General features: G+C 45.8%; 2 non-coding genes and 2 pseudogenes across 2 annotated transcripts; all 4 read right to left on the bottom strand.

Moving 5' to 3' along the window:
* Nucleotides 1-10987: 10987 nt before the first annotated feature.
* LOC141269939 (5S ribosomal RNA) lies at nt 10988-11107 on the bottom strand (annotated as a pseudogene).
* Nucleotides 11108-11728: 621 nt separating this feature from the next.
* Nucleotides 11729-11847, bottom strand: LOC141267262 (5S ribosomal RNA). Its single transcript, XR_012321271.1, has one exon. It is a non-coding gene; the product is annotated as a 5S ribosomal RNA (ribosomal RNA).
* A 941-nt stretch (nt 11848-12788) lies between these two features.
* LOC141269630 (5S ribosomal RNA) lies at nt 12789-12908 on the bottom strand (annotated as a pseudogene).
* Nucleotides 12909-13510: 602 nt separating this feature from the next.
* LOC141266723 (5S ribosomal RNA) lies at nt 13511-13629 on the bottom strand. The gene has a single exon (XR_012320750.1). It is a non-coding gene; the product is annotated as a 5S ribosomal RNA (ribosomal RNA).
* Nucleotides 13630-13776: the final 147 nt, after the last annotated feature.

Here is a 13776-nt window from a genome sequence, read left to right as displayed (position 1 = left end):
TGTGCACTCATCCTTTGGGAGACTGAGACGTTATTCCATATCAGTTGGTGCCGAAACCCGGGACCTCACGCCGCTACTTTGGACGGGAGAATTGCAATCTGTATTCTGGCTGGACAGGTGGATCACTACTACAAAAGCGCGCTGCAGGTGAGAATTCCCTGTTGTTTGGGTGGTCATCCACTTTGGCCTGTCAGTAACTTCTTGTTCCTGTCCAGTAGCGTCTGAGGTATTTATTTTAGCCTTTATTTTATCCACTCTCCCAAAGGGTATATAGTAAATGTACGTAAGGTATTAGAGTTTATTTCAATGTTAATAAAGTTTTACTGTCATGTAAATATTGATGATATTTCTGGTCTGTTTCCTGAGAGAGCCATGTAATATACTATTGTTACTATTGTTTACCTAATCAATATATCACTCACACTCACTGCCAGTTTCTCCTGTTCAGTGAACATTTCACAAGCACAAGCTAATGAGATGGGACAGTGGTATTAATATTGCACAGCACTCTGAGCAAACATATTGGAATAACCAGATAAAAATTACAAATAGACATACGGTTATTATCATTAATTGTTTGAACTAATAACTTAGTTTAGAAAAATAAGTTTGAAAAGTGATAAGAAACTTAGTATCATTCATATATATATATATTTACACTGAATATTGTTAACTCATAAGTTGGTCTGACGAGACCCACATTTATTTCCTGTAATAAAATAACTCCAAAGAGGAAATGGGGAATGTCCATAGCAATTGTGCTAAATCCGGCAAAACCCCACAGAAGGAAATTAAATGTGTTCAATACTCAGAAGGGAGTCCGATGATTTATATGATTGATACATATGGGCAACCAGAATTCAATATATGGACTAGATGGAGATCTGTTTTGCCTGATCTACCAATCGAAGGCACATTAGATATTACTCTATTAAAGACTATATCACCTTGCTGTATCAGTGAGGAAGAACAGAAAATGTACTGTTCTTGGTTAGACGTAGCTGCATCTACCACTAATCCAGTATCCGTGACTCCTCTTATGCCTCGTGCCCCACCATCATATTATTCTAGTAAACCAAAATTATTAAATATGATGGATTGTGATGATGAACAAATGATAGCCTGCATGGCCCAGAGCCTGGTAGACCAAGCCCGGGCTGCCAGAGTTGCACAAGCAGCTCAGCCTTATGCATCCGTAACCACACCTTCCCCATTGCAAGCTTCTGCCCCAATAGGTCCCGATGCACCTTTATCCATGATCACAGATACTGGTTTTATAAAAACAAGCCCATCATCATCTGGTGCTAGTATAGATGAGAAGGTGCATGAAGGAACACTTGCTAGGACCACTGTAGTAAGAGAAGAATTATACCCAAATAGGGAATTGGAAGAATATTCTGACAAAACACCAATAATAGATACAAATTATACCAATGTAAGCACAGATAACATTATAACTGAAGGTAGAAGGCGCCTACAAAACAATCCCCCTGCTCAAATGTACCCCATGCAAGAAATCACAGGCCCAGGTAACCAGTCATGGAAGATGAGAAAACCTTACACTTGCACTGATTTGTTTGAGATAAATAAGCAAGTGGGTGAATATAGGAAAAATCCCAGAAGATCTTGGGAAATGTTAGATAAGATCTTTCATACACATCAACTATATGGTCAAGATATTCTACAAATCTTGCATACTGTATTTACACCTGCAGAGGTTGTAGAATTACTTAAGAATACTCAATATACTGGACCTAATCCAGAGTTCAAAATTGATGACGTACAAAATCAGTGGGATAAAATTCGTCACAATTATAAGGAAATGTTTAAGCAAACCCCTGATTGGAATACTATAAGCAATATACAACAAGGGTCAACTGAATCAGTAAGAGAGTATTATCACAGATTCAGTCAGTTGGTGAAAGATCAGAGTGGTGAAAAAAGTCTATTTGAAGTTCCTGAAGTAGCTATAATTCTTATCCAAACATTTGTTGATGGGTTAACTAAGGTGTTAAAAAGCAGATTAACCACTCAGATGCCTCATTGGAAAACTTTAACTATGGATAGTGTGTTAGCTGATTTATATCATCACGAGAAAAATCTAGAGGGGGCACAAAAGAAAAAGGAAGAAAGATTAATGCAGTTACAAATATCTGCTACAGAGAGAACTCTGAAAACCACAGGCACTGCTAACAAGGATGACAACTCAAAAGGGAAGGATTTTAGGTGTTTCAATTGCAATGGGAAGGATCACATTGCCAGGTATTGCAAGAAACCAAAGAAACAACAAAAGCAGGAAGAAGATAAACAGAGTTGACTAGATGATAGTGAAACTGTGCAATATATGGTTAACCCTTTAATGCCTTTAAACACTTCTTCCTTTTCCTCTAGAGAACCAGTTTTACACTGTGAAGTGGCAGGAGAAACTGTACCTTTTCTTATTGACACAGGTGCTTCAGTGTCTCTAATTAATGATAACTCATTCCTTCCCAAAACAGGAGAAAAATTGAAAATGGTTGGAGTCACAGGAAAACCTAATTTTCTTTCTATTTCAGATCCAACTAGGGTTACTATAGGTCCCATTACAACTGAACATTCTTTTCTGTTGTCAGCAGATGCCCCGATAAGCCTCCTGGGACGGGACCTGCTATGTAAACTGAATTGTACCATATTTTGTACCCCGGATGGAGTACATTTACAGGTACCCAAGGGTCATACGGAGGATGCAGTGAATTTATTGTACATGAGTCCAGATACCATATTGGTCTCCAAAATATTGGATCCGGCGGTAGAATCAATGTTGACAAAGGTCCCACCTAAATTGTGGAATACTGATTCTACTGAGGTTGGTAACATGAATCATGTCCAACCTGTACAAATTGACTTAAAACCTCACTGTATCCTCCCCTGTAAACCTCAATACCCATTAAAACCAGAAGCTGAAGTTGGCATAGCCCCAACTATTAAATCACTCTTGATACAAGGTGTGTTGAAGAAAATTCAGAGTCCATGTAACAGTCCTATTTTCCCCATCAAGAAACCTGGTAGTAAGGGACAGTGGAGGATGGTTCAAGATCTAAGGACCATAAATGAAGTGGTTGTACCATTACACCCAGTCGTTCCAAATCCAGCTACTATCTTAATGCAGATCCCAGCAAATAGTTCTTATTTTTCTGTCATAGATCTGTGTTCCGCTTTCTTCTCCATCCCCATTCACCCTGACTCCCAGTACCTTTTTGCCTTTACTTACAGAGGACAGCAGTATACATGGACTCGGTTGCCACAAGGTTTTCTAAACTCACCTACCATCTTCAGTCAAGCACTCAGTAACAACCTGGCAGATCTAGTGCTCCCATGCGGATCCATCTTGATTCAGTATGTGGATGACCTGTTGCTGTGTTCTGTTTCAAAAGATGAGAGTCTGGAAGATGCAGAAGCCCTTCTGTGCTTTCTAGCAGAAAACGGACACAAAGCAGCACTTGCCAAGTTGCAACTGTGCCAGACTAAGGTAGTATACATTGGACACTGTTTGACAAAAGGACTAAGACATCTCTTGACAGAAAGAGTAATGGCCATTAAACATATGACCATTCCCTATAACAAGAAACAGAGGAGACAGTTTTTAGGGATGGTTGGATACTGTAGACAGTGGATTCCTTGTTTTTCTTTATATTCCACACCACTGTATGCCCTTACCAAAGATACTGTCCCAGAACCTTTTGAGCATACAGAGGAAGTTCAAACTGCTTTTGTAGAACTGAAGGAAGCCTTGATCTCTGCCCCTGCTCTTGGTTTACCCAATTATGCTCTCCCTTTTCATCTTTTTTGCCATGAAGTACAAGGGCATGCTCAAGCTGTATTGACTCAACGTCATAATGATGCTAACAGACCAATTGCCTACTACAGCTCAGAACTAGACCCGGTTGCACGAGGAATGCATGCTTGTCTTAAGGCCGTTGCAGCAGCAGCATTTTCTGTGGAGAAATCTGCAGACCTGGTTCTCATGCACTCCTTGATTGTATGGGTCCCCCACTCTGTGTATGCACTGCTCAACTGCCAGAGGACCAAGCATGTCACCCAGGCCAGACTTACCAGATGGGAAGTGACACTCTTACAGCCAAGTCACATCACTTTACGCAGATGTTCCCAGTTGAACCCTGCTACTTTACTACCATATGAGACACTCTTGTCTCAGAGAGAGGGAGTGAATGGTGAGACTGGTGAATTTGACACAGACAGTGAGTTTGACAGAATGGCATGCCCTGATGAACATGATTGTGTACTTCACACGCAAACATTGACACTGCCTAGGGCAGATTTACAAGAAGAACCGCTGCAAAACCCAGATCTGGTGTTTTACGTTGATGGAAGTTGCCACAGGCAAACAGACACAGGAGAATTGAATTCTGGGTTTACAGTAGTGGATGACCACAATGTGGTCCATGCTGAAGCATTAGGAACACCACACTCAGCACAAAGAGCAGAACTAATTGCACTCACAAAAGCATGCCAGCTAGCAGAAGGACAACGTGTTAACATTTATTCAGACTCAAGGTACGCATTTGGTGTAATATATGATTTTGGTACTATATGGAAAATGAGAAATTTTCTCACTGCTAGTGGTTCTCCAATAAGCCACTCAGGAGAAATTGCTCAGTTACTTGATGCAGTGAATCTCCCAAAGGAGATTGCTGTCATCAAGTGTCAGGCTCATACCACTGGACAAGATCCAGTAGCAAAAGGAAACAACAGAGCTGATGCAGCTGCAAAAACGGCAGCAAGCAAAGTTTTAAACACCCATATGATGAATGTGATTGAAATCCCAAATTGGGAAAAACTGCAAACAATGCAAAATAATTGTTCTCCTCAGGAAAAGGCCCGATGGAAGGACATAGGATGCACCCAGGATTCAGAAGGCCTCTGGAGAAACGGTGAAGGTAAACCAGTGGCCCCAAAATCTCTGCTGACAGCGTTAGCAGATGCTGCACATGGTTTAACCCATGGAGGTAAAACCGCGATGCGAAATTTGGTATATACGTACTGGTGTGCACCAGGTTTCACAGTTATTGCAAAAAGAAAATGTTTGTCTTGTCAAACATGTCTCCAGCAAAATGCTGGAGGAGCTGTGAAAGCCCCACCTTCTCACCTCCCATCAACCACGGGTCCTTTCCAAATTCTGCAGATTGATTACATTCAACTACCTAAAGTTGGTAGATTGCAATATGTCTTGGTATGTGTTGATCAATTCTCAGGGTGGGTAGAGGCTTATCCAACAGCCTCACAGACAGCAGAAATAACTGCTTCAAAGATATGTAAGGAATTTGTGTGTAGATATGGTATTCCACAGATAGTATCTAGTGATCAAGGTCCTGCATTTACAGGTAAAGTGTTCCAAAAAGTATGTTCAATGATAGGAGTAAAACAACAATTGCATACTCCTTATCACCGACAAGCTAGTGGGAAAGTGGAAAGGTATAACCGAACCATAAAAGAGAAACTAGCAAAATGTTGTAAAGAAACAGGTATGAAGTGGCCAGATGCCCTACCTTTGGTATTAATGGATATCAGAATAACACCACGAGGTCTTTTACAGTTATCACCTTTTGAGATTCTGTATGGCAAGATACCTAATCACCCACTTTCACCCCCAGAAACTGCCCAGGCTGCTCAGAATACCTTGAATGTGGACTACGTCTTACGCTTGCAAAAACAACTAAAAGACATTGCCCAGAGTGTACATCTACAGCAACCACAAGTCACTTTGTCCTGTCACGAGGTGCAGCCAGGAGACTACGTGTTGGTACGTAAATTCTTGAGATCTGGTTCCCTTACAGAACGGTGGGAAGGTCCATACCAAGTCCTGTTGACAACCCCTATCAGCGTTAAGGTAGAAGGAAGAGGGACGTGGATCCACGCATCTCACTGCAAAAGAGTGCAACCCACTGCCGAGACGACATCTTCATCTGCGCCAGATAAAGAAGATCCAGCTGACATCATCTGTACCACACACCCTGAGCTGCACCCCTAAGTAAGTTTTTGTGGTCTGAGACAAAGCAGAAATACGCTTCTCTCAGGCTGCCACCTAAGTCGCTGCTGTAACAGCTGAAGATAATTCCAGCGCTGTTCTTCCATCGCGTGAAGAGAATAAAACAAAGAAGAAGATGTCACTCTATGAGCAGTTATATGGACCACATGCGAGCAAAAGACTCTGGGGAGCGGTGATAGGCCTATGTAGTCTTTTGGTGATAATGGTGTGTTTACACAGTTTAAGTGAATGTTCTACGTCCACAGATACTGATAATCCAATAATACCACTAGATCCATTCTTGGGAGGGAGGAAGAAAAGAGGTATCCCAGATGTTCATGACTGTATAGAGTACTATTGTAAACCTAATGGTTATGAAGCCCGGTGCATAGTTTGGTGTTTTGATGATAGAGAATTCCTTCGAGGTAAACGGGAGTTACATGAACACCTACAAGAGCCCTGGGACAATAAATTGTTAAATATGCATGACACTATAGCCAAGCGCACAGGAACTAAAGATTGTTGGATATGCACTCTGTAGCATCGGCGTCTCTGCCCCGCTCTAGGCAGAGACGCCGTCCTTCTCACCTCCCCGCTCCTGGCGCGGCGTCCTCCAGCGCTTCTCTCCCCGCTGCTTCCGGCACGCGCTCCTTCCCCGGCAGTGTGCTTAGGGCGCGTGCGCGCGCTCCCCCTCTCTTAAAGGGACCGCGCGCGCCGTCCTAAGGAGTCCCCGGCCAATTGCCGGAGGACCTGACATATAAAAGGCACCTCCTCCAAAATGGAGGTGCCCGAGCAATGTTGTAGCACTGTTCACTACTCTGCTTCAGCCCTCAGGTCCCGTTTCCAGTTACCTGCCAGATACCTGCCAGATTCCTGCCAGTCTGCTGTCTAATTCCTGCCTGTTATCCTGCTACCTGCCTGCTAGCCTGAGGTCCGACGGTCTGCCTTCCAACTCCTGTCAGTCTGTCTAAGGACCAGCTTGCCCGCTCACCTGGGAGCGCTCATCTACTGCCTGTCTGCTAGCCTACCAGGAGGCTCTGCCGTCACGTGCTGTGACCACCCGCCTGTCCAGAGACTCCTGCCCGCTCACCTGGGAGCGCTCATCTGCTACCTGTCTGTTGGTCTTCCTGGGGGCTCCGCCGTCACATGCTGTGACCACCCGATTATCCAGAGACTCTCGCCTGCTCACCTGGGAGCTCACGTCTATCATCTGCCGCCACAGGTCGTACCAATCCTTTACCCAGAGACTGCCCCGGTCACTTGCCGTGACCTCCTGCCCGTTCATCCAGAGACTGCCCCGGTCACTTGCTGTGACCTCCTGCCCGTTCATCCAGAGACTGCCCCGGTCACTTGCCGTGACCTCCTGCCCGTTCATCCAGAGACTGCCCCGGTCACTTGCCGTGACCTCCTGTCCGTTCATTCAGAGACTGTCCCAGTCACCTGCTGTGACTGCCTGCCCGTCTACCCTGGTCGCCACCCGCTCCCTTACAAGGACCGCCCCCTTGTATAGTAGCTCAGAGGTTCCGCCTCCCAGACCCGTTACACACTCATTCACCAATATCCTCAAAATCTATGCCTTTCTTAGCTACTCCTGTACCAATGGAGGAACTTATCCTGTCATTGGAAGAAACTTTCACATTCCCCACAAATCTAAGTGCTTCACGATATAACAACACTCGTGTGTCCCTTCCAATAGCAGGATGGACAGCTCCACCATGGTGGGTAGCGATTCGAGATCTATCCCTCATTACACCCCACAGCATAGCTGTATGTGGTCCAGGATCTACCAGCATACGATGTAATAGAATTAATATTACAAATAATGAGTTGGGATCCATACCTGTTAATCTAGAATCATTACAGGTTATATTTCTACCAAGTCATGTCCCCTATACATCAGAAAATAATGAAGGATCTACTCTATTCGGGGGCCTAGTATACGAATTAACCGAAGGAACATCAGGTTTGTTGCATGATTTAATAAATAGTTCAGGATATAATGAAGATACGAATACATGCAATCAAACAGTAAGAGGAATACTAAGACACCCCTGGTGCCCGTCCCCGAGGTTACAACCCCTCATATGGTATGCATCTGAAATTTCTTATAGGTTACTATCCCATTTAGGTGGAGAACATATCATTCTTCCAGAAAATATGTATTATGTTTGTGGAAGTTTTGCTTACAAATTTCTACCTTATGATGGTGTTGGTACATGTACCCTAGCAAGATTGACCCTAGCTACATGGACCATCGCCCATGATGAGATAGACCTTGATCAGATACCAAGACATATGATGCAGAAGAGAAGTGCTAAAACCCAGCCTTTGATACACACTCCATGGTACACAAAGTTTGGACTCACTCTCACAATTACAGGATTGGCTATCCACAATTCTCATAACATTGAACAATTAGCAGAATTGTTTGATAATGTCACAGATGAAGTATTCGATGCCATCCTAATACTAAACAATCAAACTCGGTTTCATGCAAAAGTACTAAATCAACATACTATAGTATTGGACTATTTAACAGCCAGTCAAGGAGGTATGTGTCAGATAATCGGTCCTGCCTGTTGCAACTATGTAGATGCCAATTTTTCAGTCAGAGTAGATAAACACATCGCCAAAGCCATGGAATTAAAAGAAAGATTCAGAGAAGAACATTCCCATGATGATGAAACCATTTTTAGCAGTTGGTTACAATGGTTGAACCCTGCTAACTGGTTTAAAGGTATAGGAGAATGGATTGTCGGTGTAGGTCACATGTTCCTACAAATTTGTCTGTTTGCTTTCATCATCATATTGCTCATAAAATTATGTAAGTGGGCCATAAACAAAATCCGAAGACCCAAGAACGTCTTAAACGTTCATCTCCTTCCGGCAAATGAAAATTCTGAAATACCTCTCCTTGCTCCTCCCCCTCCTTTTCGGAGAGAGGGCAGAAGATACTATTACTTTGATGTAGAGGTGTAAGTGACAAGTGATAATATTATTATCAGAGAGAGGAAAATGATAGGAAAATTAGTAAACCATATCAATTAATCTCTTTTAATATAACCCTTTAACACTCCTATAAACCAATGTAGTAAAATATGCTGCTTAAACAACTAAATTATAATAAGATTAATCAATAATCTCTAAGCAAAGATGTAAAGTTTACCCAAGCCACTGTGGAATTTGCAGGGGTTGCTTATCTTAGTCAAAATGCCCTTTTGAGGTCAGGTTGATCTAGGGAAAGCACATTGACCAACAAAACAGGTACATTGCATCAAGTAATTATATAAGTACATAGGTAAGTATTTTATGTAATCGCCTGATTACTAATGATTGGATGCTAGTTGTTTATATTGTAAGATGATTGGTTATGTTATAATCTTCCTATGTCCCACCTACTATGTACAACCCACAATTTATACTATAAGAATTGTGCCCCAATACAATGGAGGCAGTTCTGTTCTAATATTGATCAGAGCTCTTGTGGCTACAATAAAACTTTCTTTAATCTGCAGAGATAGTGTGTGCACTCATACTTTGGGAGACTGAGACGTTATTCCATATCAACTACCATATGTAGAACAGGTGTGCCATACGACTGGCTATAAAAGCCCATGGTACAGAAAGGGGGGGCTCTCTTGCTCTGCCCACCCCACAAGACACAGAATCTTCATGCTGAGAAGCAGATGACATGTAGGCCTGGACACATGCTGGACAAAGACATGATTTACCAGCCAGGAAGCAAGGAAAGATGGGTGAATCTCAACAATTAAGCTAATTATGGACAAATGGACAATTACTTTATAACTAATTATTGTATATACCTGCTGCAATCTGATTCTTTTTAATGGACAATCCAAGAATAAATAGATAAATTTTTTTATAAGAATATCGTGATATTGATACTTTGAGAAGTCCTCAGTAGAAAAAAATAATACAGGAAGAGTATTATTTTACAGTCTCCCATCCAAGTAATAACCAGGCCTGACCCAGCTTAGCTTCCGAGATCAGATGAGATCAGGCATGTTCAAGGTGGTGTGGCCATAGACAGAGACAAGCCTCTCACTTGCTGCTTTTCTACTTTGACGTCTGGCTGCCGGCTGCCCTTTCCAGTGCTCAGCAAGACCAGGTCCTTTTGTGCCTTCCCTTCTCTTCAATTTTTTTGCTGGCTTCCTTAAAAGGTCTTGTAGACACTGATCGGCTGCAGCGCTGTCGACGGAACGTCAGCTTCACGGCCAATGCCACAGGCCGGGAGCAGAGGCGAGACTCACCGGTAGACCCGGGTAGGGTGAGTAGAGCGCGGTTAGTTGCTTTCTAATAGCTTGCAGCCGGGGATTAACTTTTAATGAAAGGGAACAATCCCTTTGACTGTCTGCAGCGCGCCACACCTAGGAAGCGCACTCTCACACACAAGCCAGCATGCACACGTGCTCGCACGTGACAACACCCCCTATCTGCCCCTACAACCTCTCCGTCACCATGCGTCAGACTCTCCTGCCTGTTTTATAATTTCAGGGGCCTAGCAGGAATCACCCCCCCCCTCCCCAATTCCTTCCGCACCTTCCTTGCCTTCCTTGCACTGAGGTTAGCTCTTTGGCAGCCGTCTGGCTTGGTTAAACAAGCTTTTTTGCAGAGAAACATGTTACTTCTGCTGGCCCTCGCTAGGCGGCCGGCATCCAAAACCTTCCCTGGGAACCTGCTGAAAGCCTGCCCCCTTCACGGCCCTGAGTGCTTTTAACGCCATCATTTCCACACGGCGAGCTGCGGAGTCAATAAGCATTCCTAGCCGTGGCAAGGAGCTCGGTGTCAGGCCTGCGTGAAGGCGGCAGGGTAGCGTACTTAGCTGCCAACTGGCTCAGAGGCCTTGGGGCTTCCATCATCTAAGTTACTTAAGGTCGGTGTCCGGCAAGGCGCCGTTCCATGCTAGCCGAGCTGGGCAGTAGGGCAAAACGTCATCAAAATGGTCTACAGGACCCGGTGTTCCCAGGAGGTATCCTATCCAAGTACTGTCCGAGCCCAGCCCTGCTTTGCTTCCGAGATAAGATGAGATCGGGCGTATCCAAGGAGGTATGGCCAGTAGAAGCTGCTCGATCCATCGCCCGGCCAGCCTTTCTCAGGATCGCTTGGTGGCGAGCAATCTGGCCGTGACGGGGCGGGCTCCGAAGGGTCCATGCAAAGTTTGTGCCGTCCCTACAGGTGTGGTTTGTTTAGCAGTGATTCACCCGCCGAATCAGGTGTCTTCAAAAATGTCTCGACGCAGGGTCTCCTGCAGGCTAAACCCTTCATCGCGGTAATGTGACAGAAAGAGCAAGCTGGACCCGTAACTTGGGGGCGGAGCGAGACGTCCAGGGGTGAATGAAGGAAGAGGGTGAGATGGTTGCCAGTGACTTTGAGCTGCTCTTCAGGGGGGAGGGTCGTGTTGCCTGCAAAGGTCTTCTGCTTGGGGTTACCGGTGGTTGCCTCCAGCCACGCGGGAGACGCTGGTCCTGGTGAAAAGGAGCCTAGTATTAAAAGTAAAGAAGCAACAATGCTGGAGGCCCACGGTGATCAGAAGGATGCTGGTATTTTGCAGAGATGAAATAGCGCAAGAGAGAAAGGAAATGAAAAAAAGAAAAGAGAATGAATGTGTGCACTTGTGAAAGGGAATGGAAAAAAGGCATAGAAGAGAGTGCCCCCTGCTGGTGGAAGGAAGGAAAAAGCAGAAGCCTACAGCACCTGGTATTCCCAGGTGGTCTCCCATCCAAGTACTAACCAGGCCTGACCCTGCTTAGCTTCCAAGATCAGACAAGACCGGGTGTGTTCAGGGTGGTGTGCCCGTAGGCAGATACAAGCCTCTCACTTGCTGCTTTTCTACTTTGACGTCTGGCTGCCGGCTGCCCTTTCCAGTGCTCAGCAAGACCAGGTCCTTTTGTGCTTTCCCTTCTCTTCAATTTTTTTGCTGGCTTCCTTAAAAGGTCTTGTGGACACAACGCCCCATTCAGAGCCGCTGAGCTCACTGATCGGCTGCAGCGCTGTCGACGGAACGTCAGCATCACGGCCAATGCCACAGGCCGGGAGCAGAGGCGAGACTCACCTGTAGACCCGGGTAGGGTGAGTAGAGCGCGGTTGGTTGCTTTCTAATAGCCTGCAGCCGGGGATTAACTTTTAATGAAAGGGAACAATCCCTTTGACTGTCTGCAGCGTGCCACACCTAGGAAGCGCACTCTCACACACAAGCCATCATACACACGTGCTCGCACGTGACAACACCCCCTATCTGCCCCTACAACCTCTCCATCACCATGCGTCAGACTCTCCTGCCTGTTTTATGATTTCAGGGCCCTAGCAGGAATCACCCCCCCCTCCCCAATTCCTTCCGCACCTTCCTTGTCTTCCTTGCACTGAGGTTAGCTCTTTGTCAGCCGTCTGGCTTGGTTACACAAGCTTCTTTGCAGAGAAACATGTTACTTCTGCTGGCCCTTGCTAGGCGGCCGGCATCCAAAACCTTCCCTGGGCACCTGCTGAAAGCCTGGCCCCTTCACGGCCCCGGGTGCTTTTAACGCCATCATTTCCACACGGCGAGCTGCGGAGTCAATAAGCACTCCTAGCCGTGGCAAGGAGCTCGGTGTCAGGCCTGCGTGAAGGCAGCGGGGTAGCGGACTTAGCTGCCAACTGGCTCAGAGGCCTTGGGGCTTCCATCATCTAAGTTACTTAAGGTCGGTGTCCGGCAAGGCGCCGTTCCATGCTAGCCGAGCTGGGCAGTAGAGCAAAACATCATCAAAATGGTCTACAGCACCCGGTGTTCCCAGGAGATCTCCCATCCAAGTACTGTCTGAGCCCAGCCCTGCTTTGCTTCTGAGATCAGACAAGATCGGGCATATCCAAGGTGGTATGGCCAGTAGACGCTGCTCGATCCATCGCCCGGCCAGCCTTTCTCAGGATCGCTTGGTGGCGAGCAATCTGGCCGTGACGGGGCGGGCTCCGAAGGGTCCATGCAAAGGCTGTGCCGTCCCTACAAGTGTGGTTTGTTTAGCAGTGATTCACCCGCCGCATCAGGTGTCTTCAAAAATGTCTCGGCGCAGGGTCTCCTGCAGGCTAAACCCTTCATCGCGGTAATGTGACAGAAAGAGCAAGCTGGACCCGTAACTTGGGGGCGGAGCGAGACGTCCAGGGGTGAAAGAAGGAAGAGGGTGAGATGGTTGCCAGTGACTTTGAGCTGCTCTTCAGGGGGGAGGGTCGTGTTGCCTGCAAAGGTCTTCTGCTTGGGGTTACCGGTGGTTGCCTCCAGCCACGCGGGAGACGCTGGTCCTAGTATTAAAAGTAAAGAAGCAACAATGCTGGAGGCCCACGGTGATCAGAAGGATGCTGGTATTTTGCAGAGATGAAATAGCGCAAGAGAGAAAGGAAATGAAAAAAAGAAAAGAGAATGAATGTGTGCACTTGTGAAAGGGAATGGAAAAAAGGCATAGAAGAGAGTGCCCCCTGCTGGTGGAAGGAAAAAGCAAAAGCCTACAGCACCTGGTATTCCCAGGTGGTCTCCCATCCAAGTACTAACCAGGCCTGACCCTGCTTAGCTTCCAATATCAGATGAGATCAGGCGCGTTCAGGGTGGTGTGGCCGTAGGCAGAGACAAGCCTCTCACTTGCTGCTTTTGTACTTTGAAGTCTGGCTGCTGGCTGCCCTCTCCAGTGCTCAGCAAGACCAGGTCCTTTTGTGCTTTCCCTTCTCCTCAATTTTTTTGCTGACTTCCTTAAAAGGTCTTGTAGACAGAA

Source organism: Phyllobates terribilis, unplaced genomic scaffold (genome assembly GCF_046119375.1).
Source record: "Phyllobates terribilis strain yellow unplaced genomic scaffold, ASM4611937v1 Scaffold_4__5_contigs__length_816908805, whole genome shotgun sequence".
Classification (NCBI taxonomy): Eukaryota; Metazoa; Chordata; class Amphibia; order Anura; family Dendrobatidae; genus Phyllobates; species Phyllobates terribilis.
The sequence above is the reverse complement of the archived record's forward strand: the minus strand, read 5'-3'. Positions and strand labels throughout refer to the sequence as shown.